Here is an 18,800-nt window from a genome sequence, read left to right on the forward strand (position 1 = left end):
AAAATTTATTTATTGATCTCAGAGAGGAAGGGAGAGGGAGAGAGAGACAGAAACATCCATGATGAGAGAGAATCATTGATTTGTTGTCTCCTGCATGCCCCCTACTGGGGATCGAGCCTGCAACCTGGGCACGTGCCCTGACTGGGAATCAAACCGTGACCTCCTGGTTCATAGGTCCACGCTAACCACTGAGCCACCAGCCAGGCGGGTCTGTCATTTGAGTGATCTTCCCTTCATGCTCTGGGTTCCACGGGGGGTTTGGGGGGCGGCACTGAGATGAATGTGGGAGGTGTGTCTCCCTCACACGGCAGGAAGTCTGGAAAACCCCCAAGGCCTAAGAAACAGCCCCTCGCCTCTCCTGGGGGCTTTATCCCTTAGATCAGTGGTTCTCAACCTGTGGGTCGCGACCCCTTTGGCGGTCGAACGACCCTTTCACAGGGGTCGCCTAAGACCATCCTGAACATCAGATATTTACATGACGATTCATCACAGTAGCAACATGACAGTGATGAAGTAGCCACGACAATAATTTTATGGTTGGGTCACAACATGAGGAACTGTATTTAAAGGGCCAGAAGGTTGAGAACCACTGCCTTAGATGCTGCCCTCAAAAAAAACCAAACACACACAAAAAAACCTGGGGCTCCTCTGGCTCCGTGAGGGGTTGCAGTGGTCTCCTCCAGGCCCAGTGGGACCAGTCACGGCTGGGAAATGGCCCCCCCGGGGGCTCCAAGGGTAGGGCGTCCCCTCCACTCCGGGGAGGGGGCGAGACGTGTGGCTCCCGCCTTCCCCAGGCCTCAGGGATCCGCGTCCAGACACAAGGCCCGCCTGTCCGTCCTCCCTCGGAACACCCTTCCCTGGGCCGTAGCGAGTATGTTTTCGGAGCTACGTTTCCTCCCTGCCTCCGAACAAGCCGGGCATTGTCCGCGATGCCGTGGTTCTCTGGGGGGCTTGGGCCGGCCCTGAGCTCCTCCCCGGTCTCCTGGACCAGCAATGAAAAGGGTGGGGATTTAGGGGGGTGCGGGGGGGGGGAGGTGGGTGGGTGTGGAGTGGGCCGTAAAACTAATTTTATTTATTTATTTTTTAAAGACAAACTTTGGGATCGAAATATCGCCGACAAATAGGCTCCCGGGTTTGTGTGTTTTCTCTTCGCTGCAAAGAAAATAGGGAGACATTCCATTCTGTCTGGGTTCCAAGAGTCCGGGCCTCACTCGGGCTTTTATGGGAGGCGGGGACCCTGCCAGGCCACCAACGGGCAGGCCATTCTCCCAGGGAGGTGGGGAGGGGATGGCGTACCTGGGGCGGAGGAGGGGGGAGAGGGGGCGCCGGAAATGAAGCGAAGGAAGGGCTTGGGGGTCAGGAAGTCAGAATGCTGCTGCATGAAGGCTGGTATATGAGTGAGAGAGAGAGAGAGAGAGAGAGAGAGAGAGAGAGAGAGAGAGAGAGAACCATAGTTAGAAACAGGGAAACCCTTCCCCTCGTCAGTAGACTCTGTGCCATAATTGCCAACCTGGCCCGAGCCTTGGCCTCTACTCCATCAAATTATGGGATTGGCCCTGGCCCGTTTGGCTCAGTGGATAGAGCGTCGGCCCGTGGACTGAAGGGTCCCGGGTTCAATTCTGGTCAAGGGCACGGACCTCGGTGGCAGGCCCCATCTCTGGCCCTGGTCCAGGCGTGTGTGGGAGGCAACCAATAGATGTCTCTCTTTCACATCGATGTTTCTCTCTCTCTCCCCCTCCCTTCTACTATCTCTAAAAAAAAAAATCAATGGAAAAACAAGCAAATAAACAAAGAAATGTATTTATTGTGGATTGTTAAAAATTATGGGACTGAATGGGCGGCTTACCCTCTCGCCTCGAACCCCTCAAAGGGCAAGGGAGACCTCCAGACCTAGTTTTGGCTCAGCCACTCACAGCTTTATTTTTTAAATATATTTTTATTGATTTTGGAGAGAAAAGGAGAGGGAGAGAGAGAGATAGAAACATCAGTGATGAGAGAATCATTGACCGGCTGCCTCCTGCACGCCCCCACGCCCCCGGGGAATGAGCCCGCAACCCAGGCATGTGCCTTGACTGGGAATCGAACCAGGAATCAAACCATGACCTCCTGGTTCATCTGTCAATGCTCAGCCACTGAGCCGTGCCGGTGGGGCCACTCACTGCTGTAATAACACCGGCACCAGCCCCCAAAGGCTGAGTGAGATGCTGGGCCAGGCAGGGGCCCTCTCTGAGGGTAGGGACTGAGTCTGGCTCGGTCCCCAGCATGGGGTCTGGCGCTCAGCAGGCATCCCTCAATGCCGGGTTCCTCCCGCTCCCTGATGGCAGGCCTGGGGGAGCCTCGCCTCTCAGAAGGTGGGGATCATCGGGAGAGAGGTGAGCAGTTGTCCGGAGGTGAGCTTCTTGTCCTGGGGTGAGGGCTGGACTAGGTTCTTTTTAAAAATATATATTTTATTGATTTTTTTACAGAGAAGAAGGGAGAGGGATAGAGAATTAGAAACATCAATGAGAGAGAGAAACATCCATCAGCTGCCTCCTGCACACCCCCCATTGGGGATGTGCCTGCAACCAAGGTACATGCCCTTGACCGGAATCGAACCTGGGACCCTTCAGTCCGCAGGCCGACGCTCTATCCACTGAGCCAAACCGCCTAGGGCCGGACTAGGTTCTTTCCATAAAGAAGCAAACTGCCTTTGTTTCAGAAACATCACCAAATGTCGGGGAAGCAGTGAGCATTAATCACCATAGCCCCCAATCCCTTTCTCCTGCTGCATTCACCTGTGTTTTAAGGAGGTGTCTCCTGCTGGTGTCCCGTTTGCTTTTCCCACATTAACACAGTGGATCAAATGTCTTTTTTTTATTTTTTAAATCCTCAACCGAGGATATTTTTCCATTGACTTTTAGGGAGGGTAGAAGAGAGAGGGAAAGACAGAGAGAAACATCGATGTGAGAGAAACACATCCATTGGTTGCCTCCTACACGAGTCCCTACCAGGACCCGGGCCAGGGAGGAGCCTGCAACCGAGGTACGTGCCCTTGACCGAAATTGAACCCGGGACCCTTTGGTCCGCAGGCCGACGCTCTATCCACTGAACCACACCGGCCAGGGCTAAACGGCTTTTTCTCTGTTCCTTCAGAAGCGATGACTATGGGGTTTTACCGTCACGATCTCCCTGCTAGGGATCCTATCCATGTGGCCGAGGTCTCAGCCTCTGATTGAGAGAAAGGTGTTCATTCCTTCCCAGGGTGGCCCATACCGTGGCTGGGCAGCTCTCACTGTGCTCAAGGTTTTCCAAGATGGCCCGGCCGGCGTGGGTCAGTGGCTGAGCGTCCACCTATGAACCAGGAGGTCACAGTTCAATTCCTGATCAGGGCACATGCCCGGGTTGTGGGCTCCATCCCCAGTAGGAGGCAGCTGATCCATGATTCCCTCTCATCACTGATGTTTCTATCTCTCTCTCTCCCTCTCCCTTGTTCTCTGAATCCCTAAACAGATATTTTAAAATATTAATAAAATAAAATAAAATAAAATAAAACAGGCCCTGGAGAGCCGGTACAAACCAGCCGCCACACACCTCTGGTGCTGGGGACCTGGGAAGGGAGGATCCTGGTTGTCCCATCACGAGGCTGCACATGGACCGTGACCTTCCCACAGTCACATGCGGGGCTGGTGCGCTGGCACGAATCAATATAGCCGTGCAGAGCGTCACGAGCAAGCGGTATACTTGTATCTCTAGCTGAGATGTATTTAATGCAGCACAAGAAGGGGCGACCTCAGCCCAGATGGTGTGGCTCAGTGGTAAGCTGCATGGTGTGGCTCACCGTACACTGCTGGGAGGAACTAGCACTAAGTAAAGAAACAGCCTGGGGGAAGGGCCCTGGGTACCCCTCTTTTTCTGCCCGATGCAGCCTCACTTCCCAGTGGCCGTGTTGTCCTACACGAGTCCCAGGGGTCACTGAAGCTGACCCTGAAACCAAGGCCGGTTTGCTAGTCTCAGAGCCGGGCAGGGCAGGGCAGGGCGGGGCCATGTTCGTCTCCACATGACGCACGGGCCCGGCAGTGCAGACGCAGCCAATGTTTGCTGGGAAGAGAACTGAAGCGCCCCCCTGCCCTGACCCTGCAGGGCTCCTGTGTCCTTAGCAGGTCCTGCCTCTGGGTTCTGACTGCTTCTACCACTGATTGTTGTTTTTTTTTAATATATATTTTCATTGATTTCAGAGAGGAAGGGAGAGGGAGAGAGAGATAGACACATCCATGATGAGAGCGAATCATCGATCGGCTGCCTCTTGCATGCCCCCTACTGGGGATTAAGCCCGTAACCTGGTCATGTGCCCTTGACCAGAATCGAACCCGGGACCCTTCAGTGTGCAGAAGGATGCTCTATCCACTGAGCCAAACCGGCGGTTCTCAACCTTCTGGCCCTTTAAATACAGTTCCTCATGTTGGGACCCAGCCATAAAATTATTTTCATTGCTACTCCATAACTGTAATGTTGCTACTGTGATGAATCGTCATGTAAACATCTGATATGCAGGATGGTATTAGGCGACCTCTGTGAAAGGGTCGTTCGACCGCCAAAGGGGTCGCGACCCACAGGTTGAGAACCGCTGTGCTAGGGCATCTACGGCCTATTGTTTAATATAAGCTAGCTTCACCAGGTGGACATGACCTCCTTACAGCTGAAAGTTAAGCCTTAAGTTGAAGAAAAAACAACAACAAACCCTTCTGTGTTCATTTACATTGAACAAGAACTTGCCAGGAACAACAAAAAATGGTATTAGCCATCTATGCATTGATGAGTGGGTGGATCTTGGAATTGGCCGACCAGTAAGATTTGCCAGTCACCAGTGGCTCTGTGTCCGTGACTTCAGTTTTGGGGGCAGGGATTGGAAAGGACCAGGGTCACCCATTCCCCCAGAGTCAGCCCTCAGCACCATCGCTTCTTCGCAGGTCACGCTCCCAAACGCGCCTTTCCTCTGGTCTCTCAGAGACAAGACCATCCTACATCTGTGCATGAGAGCCGTGGCCTACGCACCCGAGATGGGGTTTGAAATCCAGCACAGGGAAGGGCACCCGGAATCCCACCAAGGGCACAGCTGGCCAGAGTGGCGCCAACTGCACCTGCTAATTTCCCACGTGTTCTCAGCAGGCGTGGGGGGATGGTGTGGAAAGGGGGAGCCAGGCAGCGGATTCCAATCCTCTCTCTGTCCTAACTCACAGGGATACGCATGGAAGCCCTCAGTTTTCCCATCTGTAAACTGGAACCACAATGCAAGCTTCGCCCCCCAAGAAAAGAGTGAAGGTCAGGTCTGTGGATGCCAATCCTCTTTTTCTATCTCCTCCCCCTTTCTCTTCTCTCTCCCTTCCTCCTCTGATCACCCCCTTCTCTCTGTGTCTGTTTTCATATAATCGATTTCCTTACTCCTATTTTATTAATTGCTCCTAGATCTAATTTTTAAAAAATATGTTTTTATTGATTTTTTTTTAGCGAGAGAGCGGAAGGAAGAGGGAGAAAGAGAGAGAAACATCAATGAAAGATAAAAAGGGATTAGGTGCCTCCTGCATGCCCCCTACTGAGGATGGAGCCCGAAACCAGGGCATGTGCCCTGACAGGGATTCGAACTGGTGACCTCTTGGTTCATGGGTCGACACTCAACCACTGAGCCACACCAGTCAGGCTAATTGCTCCTAGATCTAATTTATTATTTTATTTTTTTAAAATATATTTTTATTGATTTTTTACAGAGAGGAAGGGAGAGAGATAGAGAGTCAGAAACATCGATGAGAGAGAAACATCGACCAGCTGCCTTCTGCACACCTCCCACTGGGGATGTGCCCGCAACCAAGGTACATGCCCTTGACCAGAATCGAACCTGGGACCTTTCAGTCCGCAGGCCGACGCTCTATCCACTGAGCCAAACCGGTCTTGGCTAGATCTAATTTATTTATTTAAAAATTATTTACTTATTTATTTGCTAGTTCTTTATCATTGAAAGTATTACATATGTCTCCTTTTCCCCCCATTGACCTCTCCCAGCTGGCTCCAGCACCCCAGCACAGGCCTCACCCCGCAATTGTCCCAATCCATGGGTTATGTATACACATGCCTACAAGTCCTTTGGTTGATCTCGTACCCACCCCCGCTCCTGCCTTCCCTCTGAGGTTTGACCGTCTGTTCGACACTTCTGTGTCTCCTCGATCTAATTTAAATGCTTCCCCCATGGATGGTCATTTGCTCTACAAGAATAGCAAACAACCAGCACCCCCACCTTGGTTAACCTAGGGCTCACTTTGGCATCTGCCCCCCAAGTCTGTGTGTACACAGCCCGTGGGCTCAAACAAAATCGAGGCCTGGAAGGTAAGATCCTAATGATACCCCCTGACCTCTCCAGGGACACCAGGCCTGTCCCTCTCAGAGCATCTCTGTTGTCACTGAGTGGGGACAGCCACCCCCTCTCTACCCTTTGGCAACAATGAGCATCTATCTTACCACCAGAATCAACTTAATACAGTGATTTCATGGACCAGGAGTGGGCAGGATGGGCAGAGCAGGGAGCAGTGGGTAACTCCAGAGTCAGCGTCCAGGGGCAACACAGACGCAGAGCCACGCTGGCCCCTGAGGAAGGATGCAGGTCCAAGGAGCTGGGAGTGAGGTGAGTCCAGGAGCTGGGAAGACGGGCTGACCATGGGTAGCGCTTCCTCAGGGTGTGGTGGCTGTAGCCATCCCTGGCTGGAAGCATCTGCCTGGATGCAGGTGAACACTTGTTAGAATTCAGCTCAAGTCTGGCTGGCGTGGCTCAGTGGTTGAGCGCCGACCTATGAACCTGGAGGTCACAGGTTCGATTCCCAGTCAGGGTATATGCCTGGGTTGCGGGATTGATCCCCAGTGTGGGGTGTGCAGGAGGCAGCTGATCCATGATTCTCTCTCATCACTGATGTTTCTAGCTCTCTCTCCCTCTCCCTTCCTGTCTGAAATAAATAAACTCAATAAAAATATTTTTTTTAAAAAAGAATTCAGCCCTATCTGGTTTGGCTCAGTGGATAGAGTGTTGGCCTGTGAACTGAAGGGTCCTGGGTTCGATTCCGGCCAAAGGGCATGTACCTTGGTTGCGGGCACAACCCCAGTAGGGGGTGTGCAGGAGGCAGCTGATGGATGTTTCTCTCTCATTGATGTTTGTAACTTTTTTTTTTTAAAATATATTTTATTGATTTTTTACAGAGAGGAAGGGAGAGAGATAGAGAGCTAGAAACATTGATGAGAGAGAAACATCGATCAGCCGCCTCCCGCACACCCCCTACTGGGGATGTGCCCACAACCAAGGTACATGCCCTCGACCGGAATCGAACCCGGGACCCTTCAGTCCACAGGCCGACGCTCTATCCACTGAGCCAAACCGGTTATGGCGATGTTTGTAACTCTTTATCTCTCTCCCTTCCTCTCTGTAAAAAATCAATAAAAATATCTTAAAAAAATAAAAAAGAATTCAGCTCAATATCACCAGCCTTTCACCACGAATCCCACCTCTCCCTTCCCTCCATGGCAAATTCCCAGGAAAGCCAGTTTAGAGTGGAGAGATGCGGCCTGGCCAGTGTGGCTCAGTGGTTGAGCGTTGACCTATATGAACCAGGAGGTCATGGTTCGATTCCCGGTTGGGGCTTATGCCAGGGTGGCAGGCTCAATCCCCAGTGTGGGGCGTGCAGGAGGCAGCCGATCCATCATTCTCTCTCATCATGGATGTTTCTAGTTCTCTCTCCCTCTCCCTTCCTCTCTAAAATCAAGAAAAAAATATTAAAATAAAAATAAGTGGAGGGCTACGTGGCACGATGAATGGCTCCTGAGTCACTCACCGGGGACGTTAGCTCTGCCCTGTTCTCTTCGTGGAAAAAACCCTGGTACTGGGACCGGCCCCTTCCTGTTCCCAGCCATCCGTTCCAGCCCGGGCACTTGGAGATTTTCTCGCATTAATTTCAGACGTTGTGTAAATATTGGACCTGGGTATTTGGAAACGGGTGTCTTTCAGCCCAAACTTTCCATCAGGCGCAAGCACCTTTCCTGGGGCGGGGATCTTGGGCCAAGAGCCGAGCTCTCCTACTCGGCGCTGACCGCGGGCCTAGCCGGGCAGAGAGCTTCTTTCTGCAGGGATTTGGGAAGGGGCTAGGGGCCCAGAGGGACTCCTCGGTGGCCTCCCTGGGTGGGAATTGAGCCCAGGCTTCAAAAATGACCTCTGGCGCCCTGGCCCTTTTGGCTCAGTGGATAGAGCATCGGCCTGCAGACTGGAGGGTCCCAGGTTCGATTCCGGTCAAGGGCATGTACCTTGGTTGCGGGCACATCCCCAATAGGGGGTGTGCAGGAGGCAGCTGATTGATGTTTCTCTCTCATTGATGTTTCTAACTCTCTATGCCTCTCCCTTCCTCTCTGTAAAAAAAAAAATCAATAAAAAAAATGACCTTTGGTGCCCTAGCTGGTTTGGCTCAGTGGATAGAGCGCCGGCCCGCAGACTGAAGGGTCCCGGGTTCGATTCCGACCAAGGGCATGTACCTCAGTCTGGGGAGAGGGGTTGATTGGGGAGGAGGCAACCAATCTATGTGTTTTTCTCACATCGATGTTTCTCTCTCTCTCTGCCCCTCCCTTCCACTCTCCCTAAAATAAATTTAAAAACAAAACAAAACAGCCTTTGGCAAAGGTTTCTGGGAGTCAAGAGTCCTGGTGGAAACCACCGTTTGCCAGAAAGGGCCATCGGGTGCTCAGGGTCACAGCTGAATTCCTGGGCCAAGTGGACGAGCCAGGTGCCTGGGATGCAACTGAGAACCAACAAGGGGTGACTGGCCCAATCTCTTACACTTTTGGGGCAGATGGTCAGGTTCTTGGAGTTTAGTCTAGGGCAGGGGTGGGGAACCTATTTTCTGCCAAGGGCCATTAGGCTATTTATAACATCATTTGTGGGTCAAACAATATTATCAAGTTAAAAATTAGCCTGCTATATTTGGTCAAACATTTCATTAACTCACTCCTAATGCCTTTCCAGGACCAGACCAAACGATTTCGAGGGCCTTACATAGCCCACGGGCCAGATGATCCCCACCCCTGGTCTAGGGCCAGTCAAAAGTAACAAAGAAAATGGGTTATTTGGAGTTAAACCTATTTCTTTTTAATATATTTTTATTGATTTCAGAGAGGAAAGGAGAGGGAGAGAGAGAGAAACATCAATGAGGAGAGAGAATCATCGATCGGGTGCCCCCTGCACGCCCCTTACTGGAGATCGAGCCTCCTGGTTCATAGGTCAACACTCAACCACCGAACCACACCCGCCAGGCAATACTGGGCAGTTTTTAGAGGAAGTAGTGTGATGGGTGCTCATGGATAAGGGAGGCCAGGGATGAACAGGCCAACGCACACGAGTGGGTGCAGTCTCCTCGCGGAGGCCGACAGATGCTACGGGCAGTGGGTGCTCCTGCTGTGATGAGGGGGGTGCACGTGCTCGGGACAGGGCACCAGGGGGGCTTCCTGGAGGAGGTGTCAGCTGGCAGCGACAGTGGAGAAGCGGTTTCCTCCAGCCACATACCTCGCGTCATTCCCTGAAGCCAGGAGAGTTTCCCCATCGCCTCGAAAACAAAGCCAGGCTCCTTCGCCTAATCGTGGGGGCCCCTCAGAATCTGGCCCAGCTCTGTGTCTGCCTTTATTGGATCCTACACCGGTTGGACCTGCTCCTTTCTCCCTGCCTCTGTTCATGCGACCCCTTCCTCCTAGAATGCCCAGCATGTCTCTGTCTGCCGAGGCTCAGATCAAATGCCACCCCCTCTTCGAAGCTCTCCCAAGGGCCCCCAGCAGGAGCGATCCTACATCCTCTCGGCTTCGGGAATCCTGTCATGGACAGAGGCCCTCCCTCTTGTGTTGGAGGATTTAGTCACCCATCTCAGCGCCTGTCCCACACCGTGGGCTTCTCCTGATGACAGGCAGTCATTCCTTCCCCACGAAGGCCAGAAGAGAGAGCCCAACAGGGGAGGCCGCGTCCCTGCAGGGTGGCCACGGGGTGAAGAGGTCGTGCCCACCGTCCACTAAGCCGGCACTGAGCCGTCCCGGGCAGGACAAGCTGACCCGAGAGAGCAGGGAGGGGGCCATGTCACCTCCAAGCCCCACCTCTGGCTCAGTCATCTGTGGGACTCACAGAGCTCAGCAAAGCTGCTCCGCTCACCGCTACAGTTCATTACAGTAAAGGGACGCAGCTCAAAATCTGCAAAGGAACGAGGCGCGTAGGGCAGGTCCGAGGGATTCCGGGCCGGGAGCCCCCGGTTCTACTTTCCCAGGGGAGCCCTGAGGACAGCGCTTACTGGTGTGACAGCGCACACAGAGGACTGCCCATCGGGGAAGCTCGCCTGAGCCTTGCAGGCCAGAGTTTTCACGGGGGAGGGGTGGGGGTGGGGGGGAGGGTTACTCACACAGACGTGGCTGACCGCCTCCAGTGCCTCCAGAGGTCAGGTTCCTACCACATGACCCAAGACCCACCCCTCACATGACACTGTTACACAGACCACCCAGCGTGGCCCAGGGCCCCCCAGGTATTAAATAAGGGCTTAGAAGTGACCTCTGGAAGCCGGACCCAGCTCCCATCGGCTCTCAAAGAGGAGCCTGACCCACAAGTTGCTGAGTGGATGTTCTCCGTGACGTCTTTCCCAGATCTGGGATCAGGACATGCAAACGAGGGTCAAAAGCATGAGGTTTGAGCCCGGCCAGTGTGGCTCAGCGGTTGAGCATCCACCTATGAACCAGGAGGTCACGGTTCGATTCCCGGTCAGGGCACATGCCCGGGTTGTGGGCCCGATCCCCAGTGGGGGGTGTGCAGGAGACAACCAATCAATGATGATTCTCTCTCACCATTGATGTTTCTATCTCTCCCTCTCCCTTCCTCTCTGAAATCAATAAAAATATATTTAAAAAAAAAGAATCAACCAATGAATGCATACATGAGTGGAACAACAAATCAATGTTTCTCTCTCTCTCTCTCAAATCAATCAATAAAAAAATAGTGGTAGCCCTAACCGGTTTGGCTCAGTGGATAGAGTGTCGGCCTGCGGACTGAAAGGTCCCAGGTTCGATTCCAGTCAAGGGCATGTACCTTGGTTGCGGGCACATCCCCAGTAGGGGGTGTGCAGGAGGCAGCTGGTCGATGTTTCTCTCTCATTGATGTTTGTAACTCACTATCCCTCTCCCTTCCTCTATGTAAAAAACCAATAAAATATAAAAAAAATAGTGGTAAAATAGACATAACAATATTTACCATCTTATTCCACCCTTGGTTAGCATAAACAGTGACGTAGGGGAGAGAATATATCATTTATTTAATTTGTGTCCCTGACAGAACTTGCTGTATATCTCACAGATGAGGCGTGGGGCTGAGACACAGTAGTAAGTCCACAAAGGGGGTTATGAGTTCAACTGTGTCCCTCACAACAGACGCGTTGAAGCCCTAGCCCCCAGCACCCGTGCCTGGGACCTTAGTGGGAAAAAGGGCTTTCGCAGACGTAATCAAGTGAAGATGAGGCCGTGAGGAGGGGCCCTTAGCTCAGCCTGACCGGCGTCCCTGGGAGAGGGGAAGACAGCCCCGTGAACACATGGACGTGGGGAGAACGCGGGGTGAGGATGGAGGCAGAGGTCAGAGTGAGGCGGCGGCAGCCAGGGGCGCCGAAGACTGACAGCCGCTCCCAGATGCCAGAAGAGACCGAGCTCGATAGAACCCGAGGGGTAGAACTCGAGGTTCCCAAAGTGGTAGACCTTAAGAATAGACATTCATTCCTCAAAGCAGTTGCTCCTCCATGAGGACCCAGTGAAGCACCAGGGGCTATGAAGGGGAGCTGGGCTTGCTGTCCTGGATTATGTGGGGCATCTCTATGTGACCATTCGATCTCGTTGCAGAAATTATTTTTGTATTTATTTATTTACTGACCCAGGGCGCCCCATTTTTAAAAAAATATAATTTTTATTGATTTCAGAGAGGAAGGGAAAGGCAGAGGGAAAGTTAGAAACATCCATGATGAGAGAGAATCATGGATCGGCTGCCTCCTGCATGCCCCCCCACTGGGGATCGAGCCCGCAACCTGGGCATGTGCCCTGACTGGGAATCGTACCGTGACCTCCTGGTTCATAGGTTGACACCCAACCACTGGGCCACACTGGCCGGGCAAAGGTGCCCCATATTTGAATATAAATCCCATTCAATCAAATTCCCAGGGAAAAAGAAAATCGAATCTCAAGATTAAATCTATTTGCAAAGTAAAGTCCAAAGATGTGTCAACCCAAAGGACGCAACATCTGAAATGAAATGAGCTTTGGAAGCCCTGGCCGGGGGCCTCAGCTGGTAAGAGAGCTGCCATGCCATGCCAAGGTATGGGTTCCATTCCCAGGCTGGGCACACACAAGAATCAAGCAATGAATGCATAAATAAGTGGAACAACAAAATTGATGTTTCTCTCTCTTTCTCTCTCTTCTTCTTCTCTTCCTCTCTCTCTCTCTCTCAAAATCAATCAGTAATAATCATAAAAAAGAGAGAGAATGACAAGCTACAAAGAAAATGCAATAAAATGCTGCTGGGCCATGGGCGTTGGGTGTTTATCTTCTTTAAAATTGGGTGGTCAAGAAAGGCCTTCCCCAGGAGGTGACATTTGAACTTTTTAAAAAAATATGTTTTGATTGATTTTAGAGAGAGGAAGGAAGAGGGAAAGAGAGATAGGAATATCCATGACGAAAGAGAATCATCGATCAGCTGCGTCCCAGGAGGTGACATCTGGACCTGAAGGGCCAGAGCGAGCCAGCCATGCGGAGTCCTGTGGGAAGAGCATCCTGGCCGGGGAGGCCCTGAGGCGGTGGGAATGCAGTGGAAAGCCAGTGGCTGAGGGTGGTGGGGGAGGGGAGGGTGGACTGTGGGTGCCCAGGGCAGGGGAGACCAGCTCCTGAGGGCTATGGGCCAACAAAGGGGACAAAGGAGATGGGGCTTTATTCTAAGAGTCCAGGACCTCATCTCTGCAGTCCCAGAGGGCTGAGAAGGGAGATGCAAATGACCTTCATTGACTGCGGTATGCCATAAGCTGGTCATTCTACACAGTTCGTACTTGCAGTGAGAAAGGACAGTGGGACTTAGTTACCATTTCCCAGCCACCAAACTGGTGCCAGAACCTCACCTGGTGTATACAAGTCTTATTAACCCCTGTGGGGGACCCTCCTCCCCCCGGCCCGGCACCCCTGAGGCCCCTTTATGTTACAGGAATCAACCAATGAGTGCATAAATGAGTGGAACAACAAATCAATGTTTCTTATTCTTTCTTAAATCAATCAATAAAAAAAATTGTGGTAAAATAGACATAACAACATTTACCATCTTTTTAAAAAATATATATATTTAATTGATTTTAGAGAGGAAGGGAGAGGGAGAGGAGAATCATTGATCGGCTGCCTCCTGCACACCCCACACTTGGGGATGCAGCCCACAACCCCGGGCATGTGCCCTGACCGGGAAATCGAACCGTGACCTCCTGGTTCATAGGTCGACGCTCAACCACTGAGCCACGCCGGCAGGACAAAATGTACCCTCTTAATCCATGACAGGTGAAGTGACCAGAGAGAAGAGTGGGTGGGAAGACCTAGCTGGGCCAAGGGGGCTGGGGCTCTAAGCCAGGGCTAGGACCTTCCCTGGCTAACGAAGTGGCTTCTACCCCAACCTTGGCTCTACCTAGCTCTCCTCGCCCTCAGGAGTGGGTGTGAAGATGATCTAAGCCAGCGGTTCTCAACCTGTGGGTCGCGACCCTTTTGGCGGTCGAACGACCCTTTCACAGGGGTCGCCTCAGACCATCCCGCATATCAGATATTTACATGACGATTCATCACAGTAGCAACATGACAGTGATGAAGTAGCCACGACAATAATGTTATGGTTGGGTCACAACATGAGGAACTGTATTTAAAGGGCCAGAAGGTTGAGAACCGCTGATCTAAGCGATCGGGTTCCCCATGGCATGGGGACCTGTTCTGCTAAAACATTAATGCAGCAAGTGACAGCAGAAGCCGCTGCAGGGTGGGCTCAGGAAGCGATGGAATCCCCGAGTGAGGCTGCCTGAGGGAGAATGGATGGCCCAAGGGGAGGGATGAAGGAAGTCCCAGGCTGACTGGGTTCACCTCGGGTGGGGGTGATGCCCTGGATGTAGTAGAGAGGAGGGGGCACAGAGACAAGCGTAGACAGGGCACACAGCTCCGAGGGCAGCCTTCGCCCCATAGTGTGCTATTCATAGGGACTTCCAGGGACCAGCGTAAAAAGAGAATATGGGGTCAGGCCCCAGGCCTTCTGCAGGGTGTGGAGGGTTGTGTGGTGGTGGTGGTAGTGGGGTGCAGCCAGGCTTGGAGAGAGAACTTGTCCAGAGGCAGGACTCAGGTGAGTCCCCACCCCCATAAACCACACTGAGTGCTCCACCTCTCCCCACTAAAAAACCATCCAGGAGCCCAGCCGGTGTGGCTCAGTGGTTGAGCATCAGCCTATGAACCTGGAGGTCATGGTTCGATCCCCAGTCAGGGCACATGCCCAGGTTGTGGGCTTGATCCCCAGTAGGGGGTGTGCAGGAGGCAGCCGATCAATGATTCTCTCTTATCACTGACTAGAGGCCTGGTGCACAAAATTCATTCACGGGTAGGGTCCCTAGGCCTGGCCAGCGATTAGGGCCGATTGGGGCCTTCTGGCTGCCTGCCTGGGCCTTCCTTTGATCCGAGTTGCTCCCTGGTGGTCAGCACGTGTCATAGCAAATGATCAAACTCTTGGCCTCCTGGTTGAACTCCTGTGGGGACACTTTGCATATTAGCCTTTTATATATATAGATTACATATATTGATGTTTCTATCTCTCCCTCTCCCTTTCTCTCTGAAATCAATAAAATATAATTTAAAAAAAACTTGAAAAAAGCAATCCAGGAAACAATGGAACACATGGGGTCAGGCCCCAGGCCCTCTGCATCCAGCAGGCCAACCTTGAAAGGGAAGGTGGCAGGTCGGAGGTGGAAAAGGTGCGGCTGGGCCCAGCCTTGCACTGGGAGGGAGAGGGCTTGCTGGGGCAGTGACTGTGCTTGCGATGTGGGGTTTTAAGCCCTTCCTGGTGGGGTCCCTCTTCCCCTGAAGGGCTCACGGGCCCTGGTGCAGAGCCTCCTTCCTGCTGCAGGATCAGGCCTGGCTGATTGCCTCGATCAGCACCTCCATAGGCTCAGGGAGGCCCTCACTCTGCTCTAGGAAGGAGAGTCCCCTTGTCAAGTTCAGTGTGAGACGCCAGATGGAGATGTAGCTATCCATCAGCATCCTGAGACGCCCTGTGGGAAAGGGACCCGTTTTATTCCGTTTAACCCTTGGGGATGAGACCCTTTTGTCATGTCCTGCCTATGGATCCTGTCTTTTCGAGGAATGTCGTGTGGCACCCACGTTGGGGAACCCTGGCCTGGCTTCATCTGCCTCTTGGGACAAGTGCACTTGAATCCAGGGTCAAGGACAAGTCTATGAAGGAAGCAGGAGCCTTGACCTCCTCACTCGCTGAAAAGGACACACGGGTGGCGGCGGCTGCAGTTCTGCTTGCAGAGAAAAGCGGCGAGTGACCCCCAGAGGCAAGGCTGGAGGGAGGGGCTTAGAACCAATCGCACCCAGAGGAACAGCTTTGGGCTTTCAACGAGGGGTTCAGAAACTGAACTGCATCTGAAACACCTGGGGTGCTTCGAATGCCGAGTCCCACCCCTGCCCCCAATCGAGCACCCTGGGGGGCACATTTGGGCTCAGGCACCCCTGTTTTTCAAAAGCTCCTCACATGCTTCTGGTTCTAGGGACTGAAGGGAACCTGTTTAGACGGCCTCTAGGCCCCCTTTTCAGTCTCTGAAAGCTAACAAACATCCACTGGATCCCCGAGTCACCCTAAAATCCAGGTGTTCCCCTGAGCCGCCCAGATAGGAGGTCAAAGTGACGGGATTGGATGGTGGAGGAAGGGAGCACCTGGTTGGGGAAGGAAGTGATGGTGGGAGGTCAGACCAAGGTCTAGGTTTTGCTGGTTAAAAGGCCCAGAGTGGAGGCTGGGACAAGGAAGCCCTAGTTTTCTGAGGGAGATAGACGCTTGGACGTTTTTCTTATAAAGGGATTTCTTATCCAAATCATCCCTGAAACCAGCAAGGAACTGGAAGGAACAGAGCGGGAAGGTGGCCCGGGGGGGGGCGGGGGGGACAGGGGGTGGCCCCAGGAAAAAAATCTGCCCACAGGTGTTCTGATGGGATGGCATCGTTATCTAGTGCGTCCTTTTAAAAAATATATTTTTATTGATTTCAGAGAGGAAGGGAGAGGGAGAGAAACATCAATGATGAGAGAGAATCATGGATCGGCTGCCTCCTGCCTCCCCCGCTGGGGATCAAGCTCGCAACCCAGGCATGTGCCCTGACCGGGAATTGAACCCTGACCTCCTGGTTCATAGATCAACGCTCAACCACTGAGCCACACTGGCCAGGCCTGCTGCCTCCTTTTACTGCTCTGAATGTGACCCTTTCTGCTCCAATGCTTCATGATTCTAAGAAAATTAGAATCAATTTCCCAAATCCACCCCTCTGGCTAGTGGCTTTCAGTTAGGCCTTAATTTATTGTGACTTCAACTCCATGTGATGGAGCAATGGGCCCATTTTACAGATGGGAAAATGGAGGCACTTGAGGATGTGCCTCCATTGAGACAAGTCTCTGGGTTCCTGATCCTGATTTGGTCCTCTTTTCAGCAGCTTGGCCTTCCTTGGTTCTGATCTCCTACCTGTACCTCTTACTCCCCAGGGATCCCACCTTGGGGCTGTCATAACCTAATTGCTGTGTCTGCAGTGACCTGTAGAGGGTGCTGTAACCTGGCCTGGGCATACAGTGGGAACAGAGGTTCTGGCTTCTGGTTTGCTTGTGCTGGAGGAGGGGCAACGTGGAGAACTGCCCATCTGGGTATTGTTGGAACTCTCCTTGTCAAGAATAGAAAGGAATGTATGGTGTGATGGTCCATTCGTTTGTCCATTCATTTGGTCATTCACTCATTCATGACAGAAGAAGCTACCAGAGAAACCATTCATTCATTCATTCATTCTGTATGCCACATACTGGATAAGGTATAGGGCACACAAGATACAAAAGGTCCCTGCTTAGTTTTCATGGATGCCCCCACAAGGCACCTTCCCGGACAATAATTTCCTACTGGATCTAGACCTGTGAGGGCTCACCTTAGCACAGCAGTTCTCAACCTGTGGGTCGCGACCCCTTTGGGGGTCGAATGACCCTTTCACAGGGGTCGCCCAAGACCATCGGAAAACACATCTATAATTACATATTGTTCTTGTGATGAATCACTATGCTTTCATTATGTTCAATTTGTAACAATGAAATTAGGGGTCACCACAACATGAGGAACTGTATTAAAGGGTCGCGGCATTAGGAAGGTTGAGAACCACTGCCTTAGCACCTCCCTCTTACTGCGAAGGAACCCAAGGCTCAGAGAAGTGAAGCAATTTCCCCCAAGTCACACAGCCGTCAGTGCCCCGTTCATGCGGCTCCAAGCCCGGTGCTCCTCCCAGGGCACGCACGTTGAGCAAACCCTTCCCCCTCTTCTCACCCCTTGCTGGGAGCTGTGTGTAGGAGGAGATGCTGACCTGCACCCGCCCAAACAGATGGCATTACTATGGCAACCATGCCCCAAACAGCAGCCTTCTTTGGCCTCGTCATCGCATGTGATCACACCTGCTGATGCTGTAATTTTCCACCGCGAGACCTTGAAAAGCTTCAAAAATAATAATACCTGCTCTTTTATGGTAGCTTTTGCTTTGTCTTGAACCTTCTCAATCATCCCATGAGCCCCATTTTGTACATGAAGAGCCTGAGGTGTAGAGAGGGTAAGGGACTTGCCCAAGAGCTCCCAGCTGGGATTTCAGCCTCTATCTGGGCTGCCAGAGTCCAAGTTCTTCCTACTTGACCATTGTCATGTCAGCTTTTTTCTTTTTTTTTTAAAAAAAAACATTTTTATTGATTTTAGAGAGGAAGGGAGAGGGAGAAAGAGAGAGAGAGAAACATCAATGATGAGAGAGAATCATTGATTGGCTGCCTTCTGCATGCACCTACTGGGGATCCCAGCCCATAACCCCGGCATGTGCCCTTGATCAGAATCACACCCGGGCGCTGCTGAGAGTCCTATCCACTGAACCAACCCAGCCAGGGCAGCTTTTTTCTTTCTTTTCAGGTGGTCCCCTCTTCGCTGCGTGGCCTGGCCCAATAACTAAATGAAAGTTTGAAGCAGGATTTCTCAACTTGGCACTATTGATATTTGGGGCCAAATGATTCTCTAGAGTTGGGGCGGAAGGTGCTGTCCCATGCATTAAAAATATTGAGCAGCAACAACAACAAAAAATAAATAAAATAAATAAAAAATAAAAATATTTAGCAGCATCCCTGGTTTCTGCCCACAAGATGCCAGTAGTATCGCCCCTCGCCCCTGGTGACAATAAAAATATCTCTACACGTGGCCAAATGTTCCTTGAGTGGGAGGAATAGCTCCCCAGTTGAGAATCAGTGCTTTATAGAAATGAGGGGTCAGGGTCAAGTTGATTACAGCCTGTCCCATGAGAGTGGGAACAGCTAAAGGGCAGGAAGAGTGAATTGCTGTATTCACTGCTGTGTTATCCACACCTAGTACAGTGCCTGGCATGTAGCAAGTGTCGCTGACAGTTGAATGAATGAATGAATGAATGAATGAATGGTTTCCATGGACATGGTATGTTTCAGGACGAGGG

The 18,800-nt window shown here is 52.0% G+C and overlaps 1 protein-coding gene across 1 annotated transcript in view; it reads right to left on the minus strand.

The window, feature by feature from the left end:
- ACAN (aggrecan) overlaps positions 1-18,800 on the minus strand; it is a 61,799-nt gene that overhangs the window by 36,782 nt on the left and 6,217 nt on the right. The window lies entirely within an intron of this gene.

The sequence above is a fragment of the Myotis daubentonii genome, chromosome 21 (assembly GCF_963259705.1).
Source record: "Myotis daubentonii chromosome 21, mMyoDau2.1, whole genome shotgun sequence".
Lineage (NCBI taxonomy): Eukaryota > Metazoa > Chordata > Mammalia > Chiroptera > Vespertilionidae > Myotis > Myotis daubentonii.